Below are 12,514 nucleotides of genomic sequence, written 5' to 3'. Positions count from 1 at the left end.
GGGCAAGCCACGTAATGAGAATCCTACTTCCAATGCTTCTAAAGATATCAAGGCTCTCCAAGTTCAAGGGTGATGGTTCCGCTTTGCATGAGTTGGAGGAGTGGATGACCAAGCTAGACACTTATTCCCGACTTCACCCCCCTCTAAGAGTGAGCAAGATAAAGTGCACTCTTCATCTTTACACTCGGAAGATTATGCTCATCAATGGTGGAGACATATGCTTAATCATGAGAATGTACCACACTCATGGGATGATTTGAAAAGGGAGATGAACTTGACTTTTATCTCACCTTTGGTGCTTGATAGATACCATGAGCAATGGTACGAGATTTCTCAAAAGGGAAAATGAAGATGAGGAAGTTTATTCATGGGTTGGATTCCTACATCAAGGCGGATGTGTTGGCACAAAGACCTAGCACCATCAAGGAGGCTATGAGGCTAGCGAGCTTTATGAGCCTACTAAGTATAGGAAATCTCAGACCATCATACCCTCTCAAAAACCATCCTATACTTCTTCAAATATTAGTGAAATTTTGCCTTCCACAGCACCCACCTTTACCTCCAAGTTTTCATCATCATTTGGACCTAGGTGGACATCCCGAGAGAGGAGTTCAAAATGATGTAAAGAAAGACAATGGGTTTGTCACAAGAAAGAATACTTTTTTAACCTTTCAAGAAGATGCAAAGGATGGATGATCCAAATATTGAAGAGTTGAGGAGCAAGGGTTTATGTTTCAAATGCAAAGAGGAGTGGTTACCCGGGCATGTTTGCAAGTCAAAGAAGGTGATGGCTACTATGATTCTTATGGATGAAGAGGAAATCTCATGAGGTGGAGGAATATGAAGATTGCATTGAAGAGACACATGATGATACCTCTTTCATCCAAGAAGAGGGTGAGTTTCCATTTGACCTCGGTGAGGGGAGTCATGCGAGTATTTTGGGAGGTGATGTGACACACCCAAAAGTGCAGTAAACACAGCTAGCGTATGCTCTATTTCTCAAGAGCTTTTGGCAGGGTGCAAGAGCCCAAGTAATTTGAGATTAGTGGGAACCATTAATGGGAGAGTTGCACACATTTTGGTAAATTCTGGGAGTACAAATAGCTTCATCAACTCTAAATCCATCAACTTTCTCAAACTATCTCCAACAAAACGGAGCTACCCATAACCTTCTTCTGAGTGCAAGTGGCAAATAGGAATTATGAGAAAAGCTACATTGGTTAGCCCTTCTACACAAGTGACATTATCTTCTTCATACGCTTGGGAAGGTGATTTGGTGGTCTTGGACATGGGTCCCATTGATGTGATTGGTTAGCTTCTCTTGGTGATTTCCACATGAACCTTGAACAAGGTCGCATGATGGACAGAGTGGTATTGGCTGGAAGGGCCCTCTTTGATCACTCCAAAGATGCTCTAGAAGGGGCTCAAGATTCTTGGTACTATCTATGTGTTACATGTTCAAGAGGGGATGGATGGTATTGGACTGTCACACGTAGAGAAAATGGATAAAGATATGGTGACTCTTCTCAAAGAGTATGAGGACCATTTTATAGTGCCAAAGAGTTTGCCACACCTAAGAGGGAGATTGACCATGCTATTATACTTGAACCAAATGCAAAGGTTGTGAACAAGCCTCCTTATCATTTGTCTAAGGTGGAAAGAGAGTAAGCGGCAAAGAAAGTACAAGAGTTGCTTACTATGGGTCTTATCCAACCCTCACAATCTTTATTTGCATCACCCGTTCTATTGGTGAAGAAGAAGGAGGGGTCCTTTCGTATGTGCATTGATTACCGTGACTTGAACAAAGTCACTATAAAAAATAGGTATCCAATACCCCACATTGATGATGTTTTTGATGAGCTCAAAGGTGCAAAATTCTTCACCAAGATTGATTCAAGATCAGGTTACCATCAAATACGAATGAAGGAGGAAGACAGCATTTAGGATCGAAAGGGGATGGTTTCTCTTTATGGTTTTGCCCTTTGGCCTTATAAATGCCCTGGCCACTTTCTATTCAAGTTTGTGCTAGTGTTCTTTGACAATATCTTCATCTGTAGAGCAAGAGCAAGGAAGAGCACTTGTCTCATGTGAAACAAGTGTTTGAGATAATGAGGAAGCATAAGCTGTATAGGAGAGAAAATGTGCATTCATGGTCTCAATGAAGTGGATTGGACACTTGGTGGGAGAGAAGGGCATTAGGGCTGATTCAAAGAAAGTAGCATGCATTAAAGGATGGCCAACCTGTAGCAATACAACTCAATTGAGAGGATTTTTGGGATTGTCTTCTTTCTATAGAAGATTTATGGAGCACTATGCCTCTATTGCAGAACCTCTTACCAATCTACTCAAGAAGAAAGATTTCTTTTGGGATGCTATCTACCAACAAGAGTTTCAATGAACTCCAAACCTTGCTTACATCGGCTCCTATTCTTGTTTGCCCCGATTTCTCAACAACATTTTATGTGAGAATGGATGCAAGTGGAAGAGGGCTTGGGGCAGTTTTAAACCAAGAGCATGGTGTCATTGCATTCGAGAGTAGAAAGCTTTCCGAGGAGGAGATGGGGTTGCACCTTTATGAGCAAGTAATGTTAGCCATACTTCATGCAATCAAGAAATGGCATCACTATCTTTATGGTGTTGCACATCTCAAGGTGAGAAGCGATCATAGGGTGCTGAGTTTTTTCCTCTCCCAACCCAATCTTTCTCCCAAACAAAAGATAGTTGGCTACCCTTCAAGGATATGATTTTGAGATATCCTACACACTCGGGAAGGACAATGTAGTTGTGGACACATTGTCAAGAATGTGGGCTTGCACAGATACTACTGTATAGACAGATATTTAGCTTAAGGGTAAGCATGATCTAATCTCCATGGTCACATAACTACACTGTGACTTCAATTATGGAAGTGTGAATGGATCAAAGGAACTCAAGTGGAATATCTTATCAACAATGAAGATGCTACCTATATTTACAGGAAATTCTAGCAAGGAGATGATGGAGAATTTACAAGCTTTGTAATGGTCTCCTATGGCAAAAGGATAAGGTGTACTTGGTTCCTACCTCTTCCTACATTCCCAAAGCGATCTATGAGATCAATTCTTCATCAATTTATCACAATTCAAGCAAGAACTTGAGTAGTATCGGGATGAGTATCAAGTGCATGTGACATATATTGTCTTCCATGGAGGACAAAATGGCTAATCCTTTGGCCACGGAAGAATTGGAAAGGATGAGATAACTTCTTCAACTTTGCAAGGACAACATGAAGAGGTCATGAAGGCAAACACGCGGATGACCGTAGGCATAAGATGGAGTTTGAAGAAGGTGACTATGTGCTACTAAAGCTTCCTAAGAGCCAACATAACATCCTAAAAGGGTCTTCCAATCCAAAATTGGCTCATAGATATTATGGTCCGTGACATACATGGTAGTCAAGAAGGTAGGTGACTTGGCTGACAAGCTTAATTTGCCTTCTTCTACAAGAATTCATGATGTGTTTCATGTGTCCGACCTTAAGAGGTTTGTGGGCACTCTTCCACAAGAGATTGAAGAGCTACCGATAACCCATGGATGAAGAAGGGGAGATCATACATGAGTCGGAAAGGATTGTGGACAAGAGGACAAGGGAGTTTAGGAATAGAAACATTAAAGAATTCCTTGTTAGTAGGTGCAAGAAATTACCCATGAATAAGGCTACTTGGCAATCTTTAGAGTACGTACAACAACAACATGGCCTATTTGAGGAAGGTGTTGCTTCACCAATTGGCATGATTTGTATGGAGAAAATGGGCAATGCTTGGGATTATACGTGTGTTGTAATTTCTGGACAGTTTTGGTGAGGTCCATTGCTGGGGTCGATGCTCTACTCCAACAAGCTTTATTGGTTATCAGAATGACTCCCAGCACATATCAAGGTCCACAACGTGTTTCATGTAAGTTTATTAAAGCCTTATGTAGCTAGTCTCTAGGTCATATTCTTGATGATGAACAAGTTGTAATCCCAAGTCAGGGAGTCCTTGAGTTACAACCTAGTAGGATCATAGATTCTAGGGAAAGGCAACTCCGTAATAGAACTCAGGTAGAACATATAGTACAATGGAAAGATTACCCTGAAGAAGACGCAACGTGGGAAGAGGAAGCGACACTCTTAAAGGATTACCCCGAATTCATGACGAGATGAGGACATCTCGACTTCTTAAAGTAGGGAAGGATGTAACATGTCCATCTTCAATAACACTACTTGCCCATGAATTTGAGGTCTTTTGTGATGTAAAAAAAAATCAAAAATTTTAATAAATGAGCTATTTCCACTTAGAATCTTAGAATTTTGAGTCCAAATTCAGAATCTACGCACGATTTTACCCTAATGTAGGATTTTACAGCATTCAAAACAGACACTGGATGATTGAGCCTATACGTATTTTTTTAAAGTTATTTTCACTTAAAATACGACAAATTTAAAATATCGTACACACACCTGGGTTCTTGCGCAAGGACCAAAGGCCGACCGCCCTAGTGTACGGTCCACAGGCCGCCACGTGGATGCCCATGTTGCCTTTGATCCCACCGTCCTTTGCACGCACGCTTTGCTCTCCTTTTCCTTGCACCCATACCCCTACCTACACCTATATAAACCCCCCAATACCTCGTGGGGCCGACAGACACCCTAGCCCACTGTTGTGCTCGTACTTGTTATTCTACCAGTCTTTGCACCCAGCTCCCTGCGTGGTACTGAACCACCGTACTATACCGGGTAGCCTTCCAGCAAGCCATTTTTGACTACCTCCAAGTAAGGCCTCTGGAGGATATTTCTTGCCTCCTCTCACCCTTCAGGCCAGAGTGTCCTTAGCTGCTCTCCCTCCCCCTCCCCCTCCCCTGTGTGTGTGTGAATAGACTTAAGGGGAGGACTCCTCCTCCTCTCCCTCTTGTTGCAAGCGTCTCCCTCCAAATTCAGTTTAAGGACACCTTCCCCCCCCATTAGCGATAACTTTAGTAAGGGAGGATTTTAGTCTCTTAGAGGTGATTCAGACCTAGGGGTTTTTCTGCTCATAACTTGAGCAAACGAGCTCCAAATTGTGATCCGACTGAAGCCTTGGATTCGTGGCATCGCGCTCTACAAGAAGGCAGGCAGAATGGCTCCTTTGCAAAAGTGCCAAAATATCACCCCGAGAGCGCCGCACATCAACGGGTCTCAAGAAGTTGCTCCAGATACCGCCCCATCAGCCCCCACAAAAAAATAATGACCAAGTTAGCTTGGTCATTGTTTAAAAGAAGATTTTATCAATCTTTACTGTTAACTTTAAAGACATTAAGAAAGAGAGGCTATTGTTCTTTATACCAAAATTCGCGGCGCGGTGAAATTATTGTTTTCTCAAGGAAAGTGATGAAATCTATGGAGATTTCTTTCTCGGACGAGATTTATATAGATATTGGGCTTCACAAGCAACTTCTATGGACGAATCTGTCCGAGTTTATAGAGAAGCAATCTTTGGATATCTCATGGATATGATGCTTTTATGGATAAAGTCCACCTCTACTCCAAGGTGTGTGGTTAGCACGGAGTATGTGGTAAGAGTTATGGTATACAAGGATTATGGTATACAGGTCTATGGATTCCTGGACTTTGTTTTCTAGGGATTTGGATCCATCCTCATGTTTATGGATTCTGCTTATGACTCCCTTTTACTGGGATGGATTGAGGAGTACGGAGACTTTGCTCAATTTGCGAATGCTTATATGCAATCACAAAAGGGCAAGCCACGTAATGAGAATCCTACTTCCAATGCTTCTAAAGATATCAAGGCTCTCCAAGTTCAAGGGTGATGGTTCCGCTTTGCATGAGTTGGAGGAGTGGATGACCAAGCTAGACACTTATTCCCGACTTCACCCCCCTCTAAGAGTGAGCAAGATAAAGTGCACTCTTCATCTTTACACTCGGAAGATTATGCTCATCAATGGTGGAGACATATGCTTAATCATGGGAATGTACCACACTCATGGGATGATTTGAAAAGGGAGATGAACTTGACTTTTATCTCACCTTTGGTGCTTGATAGATACCATGAGCAATGGTACGAGATTTCTCAAAAGGGAAAATGAAGATGAGGAAGTTTATTCATGGGTTGGATTCCTACATCAAGGCGGATGTGTTGGCACAAAGACCTAGCACCATCAAGGAGGCTATGAGGCTAGCGAGCTTTATGAGCCTACTAAGTATAGGAAATCTCAGACCATCATACCCTCTCAAAAACCATCCTATACTTCTTCAAATATTAGTGAAATTTTGCCTTCCACAGCACCCACCTTTACCTCCAAGTTTTCATCATCATTTGGACCTAGGTGGACATCCCGAGAGAGGAGTTCAAAATGATGTAAAGAAAGACAATGGGTTTGTCACAAGAAAGAATACTTTTTTAACCTTTCAAGAAGATGCAAAGGATGGATGATCCAAATATTGAAGAGTTGAGGAGCAAGGGTTTATGTTTCAAATGCAAAGAGGAGTGGTTACCCGGGCATGTTTGCAAGTCAAAGAAGGTGATGGCTACTATGATTCTTATGGATGAAGAGGAAATCTCATGAGGTGGAGGAATATGAAGATTGCATTGAAGAGACACATGATGATACCTCTTTCATCCAAGAAGAGGGTGAGTTTCCATTTGACCTCGGTGAGGGGAGTCATGCGAGTATTTTGGGAGGTGATGTGACACACCCAAAAGTGCAGTAAACACAGCTAGCGTATGCTCTATTTCTCAAGAGCTTTTGGCAGGGTGCAAGAGCCCAAGTAATTTGAGATTAGTGGGAACCATTAATGGGAGAGTTGCACACATTTTGGTAAATTCTGGGAGTACAAATAGCTTCATCAACTCTAAATCCATCAACTTTCTCAAACTATCTCCAACAAAACGGAGCTACCCATAACCTTCTTCTGAGTGCAAGTGGCAAATAGGAATTATGAGAAAAGCTACATTGGTTAGCCCTTCTACACAAGTGACATTATCTTCTTCATACGCTTGGGAAGGTGATTTGGTGGTCTTGGACATGGGTCCCATTGATGTGATTGGTTAGCTTCTCTTGGTGATTTCCACATGAACCTTGAACAAGGTCGCATGATGGACAGAGTGGTATTGGCTGGAAGGGCCCTCTTTGATCACTCCAAAGATGCTCTAGAAGGGGCTCAAGATTCTTGGTACTATCTATGTGTTACATGTTCAAGAGGGGATGGATGGTATTGGACTGTCACACGTAGAGAAAATGGATAAAGATATGGTGACTCTTCTCAAAGAGTATGAGGACCATTTTATAGTGCCAAAGAGTTTGCCACACCTAAGAGGGAGATTGACCATGCTATTATACTTGAACCAAATGCAAAGGTTGTGAACAAGCCTCCTTATCATTTGTCTAAGGTGGAAAGAGAGTAAGCGGCAAAGAAAGTACAAGAGTTGCTTACTATGGGTCTTATCCAACCCTCACAATCTTTATTTGCATCACCCGTTCTATTGGTGAAGAAGAAGGAGGGGTCCTTTCGTATGTGCATTGATTACCGTGACTTGAACAAAGTCACTATAAAAAATAGGTATCCAATACCCCACATTGATGATGTTTTTGATGAGCTCAAAGGTGCAAAATTCTTCACCAAGATTGATTCAAGATCAGGTTACCATCAAATACGAATGAAGGAGGAAGACAGCATTTAGGATCGAAAGGGGATGGTTTCTCTTTATGGTTTTGCCCTTTGGCCTTATAAATGCCCTGGCCACTTTCTATTCAAGTTTGTGCTAGTGTTCTTTGACAATATCTTCATCTGTAGAGCAAGAGCAAGGAAGAGCACTTGTCTCATGTGAAACAAGTGTTTGAGATAATGAGGAAGCATAAGCTGTATAGGAGAGAAAATGTGCATTCATGGTCTCAATGAAGTGGATTGGACACTTGGTGGGAGAGAAGGGCATTAGGGCTGATTCAAAGAAAGTAGCATGCATTAAAGGATGGCCAACCTGTAGCAATACAACTCAATTGAGAGGATTTTTGGGATTGTCTTCTTTCTATAGAAGATTTATGGAGCACTATGCCTCTATTGCAGAACCTCTTACCAATCTACTCAAGAAGAAAGATTTCTTTTGGGATGCTATCTACCAACAAGAGTTTCAATGAACTCCAAACCTTGCTTACATCGGCTCCTATTCTTGTTTGCCCCGATTTCTCAACAACATTTTATGTGAGAATGGATGCAAGTGGAAGAGGGCTTGGGGCAGTTTTAAACCAAGAGCATGGTGTCATTGCATTCGAGAGTAGAAAGCTTTCCGAGGAGGAGATGGGGTTGCACCTTTATGAGCAAGTAATGTTAGCCATACTTCATGCAATCAAGAAATGGCATCACTATCTTTATGGTGTTGCACATCTCAAGGTGAGAAGCGATCATAGGGTGCTGAGTTTTTTTCTCTCCCAACCCAATCTTTCTCCCAAACAAAAGATAGTTGGCTACCCTTCAAGGATATGATTTTGAGATATCCTACACACTCGGGAAGGACAATGTAGTTGTGGACACATTGTCAAGAATGTGGGCTTGCACAGATACTACTGTATAGACAGATATTTAGCTTAAGGGTAAGCATGATCTAATCTCCATGGTCACATAACTACACTGTGACTTCAATTATGGAAGTGTGAATGGATCAAAGGAACTCAAGTGGAATATCTTATCAACAATGAAGATGCTACCTATATTTACAGGAAATTCTAGCAAGGAGATGATGGAGAATTTACAAGCTTTGTAATGGTCTCCTATGGCAAAAGGATAAGGTGTACTTGGTTCCTACCTCTTCCTACATTCCCAAAGCGATCTATGAGATCAATTCTTCATCAATTTATCACAATTCAAGCAAGAACTTGAGTAGTATCGGGATGAGTATCAAGTGCATGTGACATATATTGTCTTCCATGGAGGACAAAATGGCTAATCCTTTGGCCACGGAAGAATTGGAAAGGATGAGATAACTTCTTCAACTTTGCAAGGACAACATGAAGAGGTCATGAAGGCAAACACGCGGATGACCGTAGGCATAAGATGGAGTTTGAAGAAGGTGACTATGTGCTACTAAAGCTTCCTAAGAGCCAACATAACATCCTAAAAGGGTCTTCCAATCCAAAATTGGCTCATAGATATTATGGTCCGTGACATACATGGTAGTCAAGAAGGTAGGTGACTTGGCTGACAAGCTTAATTTGCCTTCTTCTACAAGAATTCATGATGTGTTTCATGTGTCCGACCTTAAGAGGTTTGTGGGCACTCTTCCACAAGAGATTGAAGAGCTACCGATAACCCATGGATGAAGAAGGGGAGATCATACATGAGTCGGAAAGGATTGTGGACAAGAGGACAAGGGAGTTTAGGAATAGAAACATTAAAGAATTCCTTGTTAGTAGGTGCAAGAAATTACCCATGAATAAGGCTACTTGGCAATCTTTAGAGTACGTACAACAACAACATGGCCTATTTGAGGAAGGTGTTGCTTCACCAATTGGCATGATTTGTATGGAGAAAATGGGCAATGCTTGGGATTATACGTGTGTTGTAATTTCTGGACAGTTTTGGTGAGGTCCATTGCTGGGGTCGATGCTCTACTCCAACAAGCTTTATTGGTTATCGGAATGACTCCCAGCACATATCAAGGTCCACAACGTGTTTCATGTAAGTTTATTAAAGCCTTATGTAGCTAGTCTCTAGGTCATATTCTTGATGATGAACAAGTTGTAATCCCAAGTCAGGGAGTCCTTGAGTTACAACCTAGTAGGATCATAGATTCTAGGGAAAGGCAACTCCGTAATAGAACTCAGGTAGAACATATAGTACAATGGAAAGATTACCCTGAAGAAGACGCAACGTGGGAAGAGGAAGCGACACTCTTAAAGGATTACCCCGAATTCATGACGAGATGAGGACATCTCGACTTCTTAAAGTAGGGAAGGATGTAACATGTCCATCTTCAATAACACTACTTGCCCATGAATTTGAGGTCTTTTGTGATGTAAAAAAAAATCAAAAATTTTAATAAATGAGCTATTTCCACTTAGAATCTTAGAATTTTGAGTCCAAATTCAGAATCTACGCACGATTTTACCCTAATGTAGGATTTTACAGCATTCAAAACAGACACTGGATGATTGAGCCTATACGTATTTTTTTAAAGTTATTTTCACTTAAAATACGACAAATTTAAAATATCGTACACACACCTGGGTTCTTGCGCAAGGACCAAAGGCCGACCGCCCTAGTGTACGGTCCACAGGCCGCCACGTGGATGCCCATGTTGCCTTTGACCCCACCGTCCTTTGCACGCACGCTTTGCTCTCCTTTTCCTTGCACCCATACCCCTACCTACACCTATATAAACCCCCCAATACCTCGTGGGGCCGACAGACACCCTAGCCCACTGTTGTGCTCGTACTTGTTATTCTACCAGTCTTTGCACCCAGCTCCCTGCGTGGTACTGAACCACCGTACTATACCGGGTAGCCTTCCAGCAAGCCATTTTTGACTACCTCCAAGTAAGGCCTCTGGAGGATATTTCTTGCCTCCTCTCACCCTTCAGGCCAGAGTGTCCTTAGCTGCTCTCCCTCCCCCTCCCCCTCCCCTGTGTGTGTGTGAATAGACTTAAGGGGAGGACTCCTCCTCCTCTCCCTCTTGTTGCAAGCGTCTCCCTCCAAATTCAGTTTAAGGACACCTTCCCCCCCCATTAGCGATAACTTTAGTAAGGGAGGATTTTAGTCTCTTAGAGGTGATTCAGACCTAGGGGTTTTTCTGCTCATAACTTGAGCAAACGAGCTCCAAATTGTGATCCGACTGAAGCCTTGGATTCGTGGCATCGCGCTCTACAAGAAGGCAGGCAGAATGGCTCCTTTGCAAAAGTGCCAAAATATCACCCCGAGAGCGCCGCACATCAACGGGTCTCAAGAAGTTGCTCCAGATACCGCCCCATCAGCCCCCACAAAAAAATAATGACCAAGTTAGCTTGGTCATTGTTTAAAAGAAGATTTTATCAATCTTTACTGTTAACTTTAAAGACATTAAGAAAGAGAGGCTATTGTTCTTTATACCAAAATTCGCGGCGCGGTGAAATTATTGTTTTCTCAAGGAAAGTGATGAAATCTATGGAGATTTCTTTCTCGGACGAGATTTATATAGATATTGGGCTTCACAAGCAACTTCTATGGACGAATCTGTCCGAGTTTATAGAGAAGCAATCTTTGGATATCTCATGGATATGATGCTTTTATGGATAAAGTCCACCTCTACTCCAAGGTGTGTGGTTAGCACGGAGTATGTGGTAAGAGTTATGGTATACAAGGATTATGGTATACAGGTCTATGGATTCCTGGACTTTGTTTTCTAGGGATTTGGATCCATCCTCATGTTTATGGATTCTGCTTATGACTCCCTTTTACTGGGATGGATTGAGGAGTACGGAGACTTTGCTCAATTTGCGAATGCTTATATGCAATCACAAAAGGGCAAGCCACGTAATGAGAATCCTACTTCCAATGCTTCTAAAGATATCAAGGCTCTCCAAGTTCAAGGGTGATGGTTCCGCTTTGCATGAGTTGGAGGAGTGGATGACCAAGCTAGACACTTATTCCCGACTTCACCCCCCTCTAAGAGTGAGCAAGATAAAGTGCACTCTTCATCTTTACACTCGGAAGATTATGCTCATCAATGGTGGAGACATATGCTTAATCATGGGAATGTACCACACTCATGGGATGATTTGAAAAGGGAGATGAACTTGACTTTTATCTCACCTTTGGTGCTTGATAGATACCATGAGCAATGGTACGAGATTTCTCAAAAGGGAAAATGAAGATGAGGAAGTTTATTCATGGGTTGGATTCCTACATCAAGGCGGATGTGTTGGCACAAAGACCTAGCACCATCAAGGAGGCTATGAGGCTAGCGAGCTTTATGAGCCTACTAAGTATAGGAAATCTCAGACCATCATACCCTCTCAAAAACCATCCTATACTTCTTCAAATATTAGTGAAATTTTGCCTTCCACAGCACCCACCTTTACCTCCAAGTTTTCATCATCATTTGGACCTAGGTGGACATCCCGAGAGAGGAGTTCAAAATGATGTAAAGAAAGACAATGGGTTTGTCACAAGAAAGAATACTTTTTTAACCTTTCAAGAAGATGCAAAGGATGGATGATCCAAATATTGAAGAGTTGAGGAGCAAGGGTTTATGTTTCAAATGCAAAGAGGAGTGGTTACCCGGGCATGTTTGCAAGTCAAAGAAGGTGATGGCTACTATGATTCTTATGGATGAAGAGGAAATCTCATGAGGTGGAGGAATATGAAGATTGCATTGAAGAGACACATGATGATACCTCTTTCATCCAAGAAGAGGGTGAGTTTCCATTTGACCTCGGTGAGGGGAGTCATGCGAGTATTTTGGGAGGTGATGTGACACACCCAAAAGTGCAGTAAACACAGCTAGCGTATGCTCTATTTCTCAAGAGCT

Source organism: Cibotium barometz, chromosome 1 (assembly GCF_041138505.1).
Source record: "Cibotium barometz isolate CiBa-2024 chromosome 1, ASM4113850v1, whole genome shotgun sequence".
In the NCBI taxonomy this organism is placed as follows: domain Eukaryota; kingdom Viridiplantae; phylum Streptophyta; class Polypodiopsida; order Cyatheales; family Cibotiaceae; genus Cibotium; species Cibotium barometz.
This window is presented reverse-complemented; position numbering follows the sequence as displayed.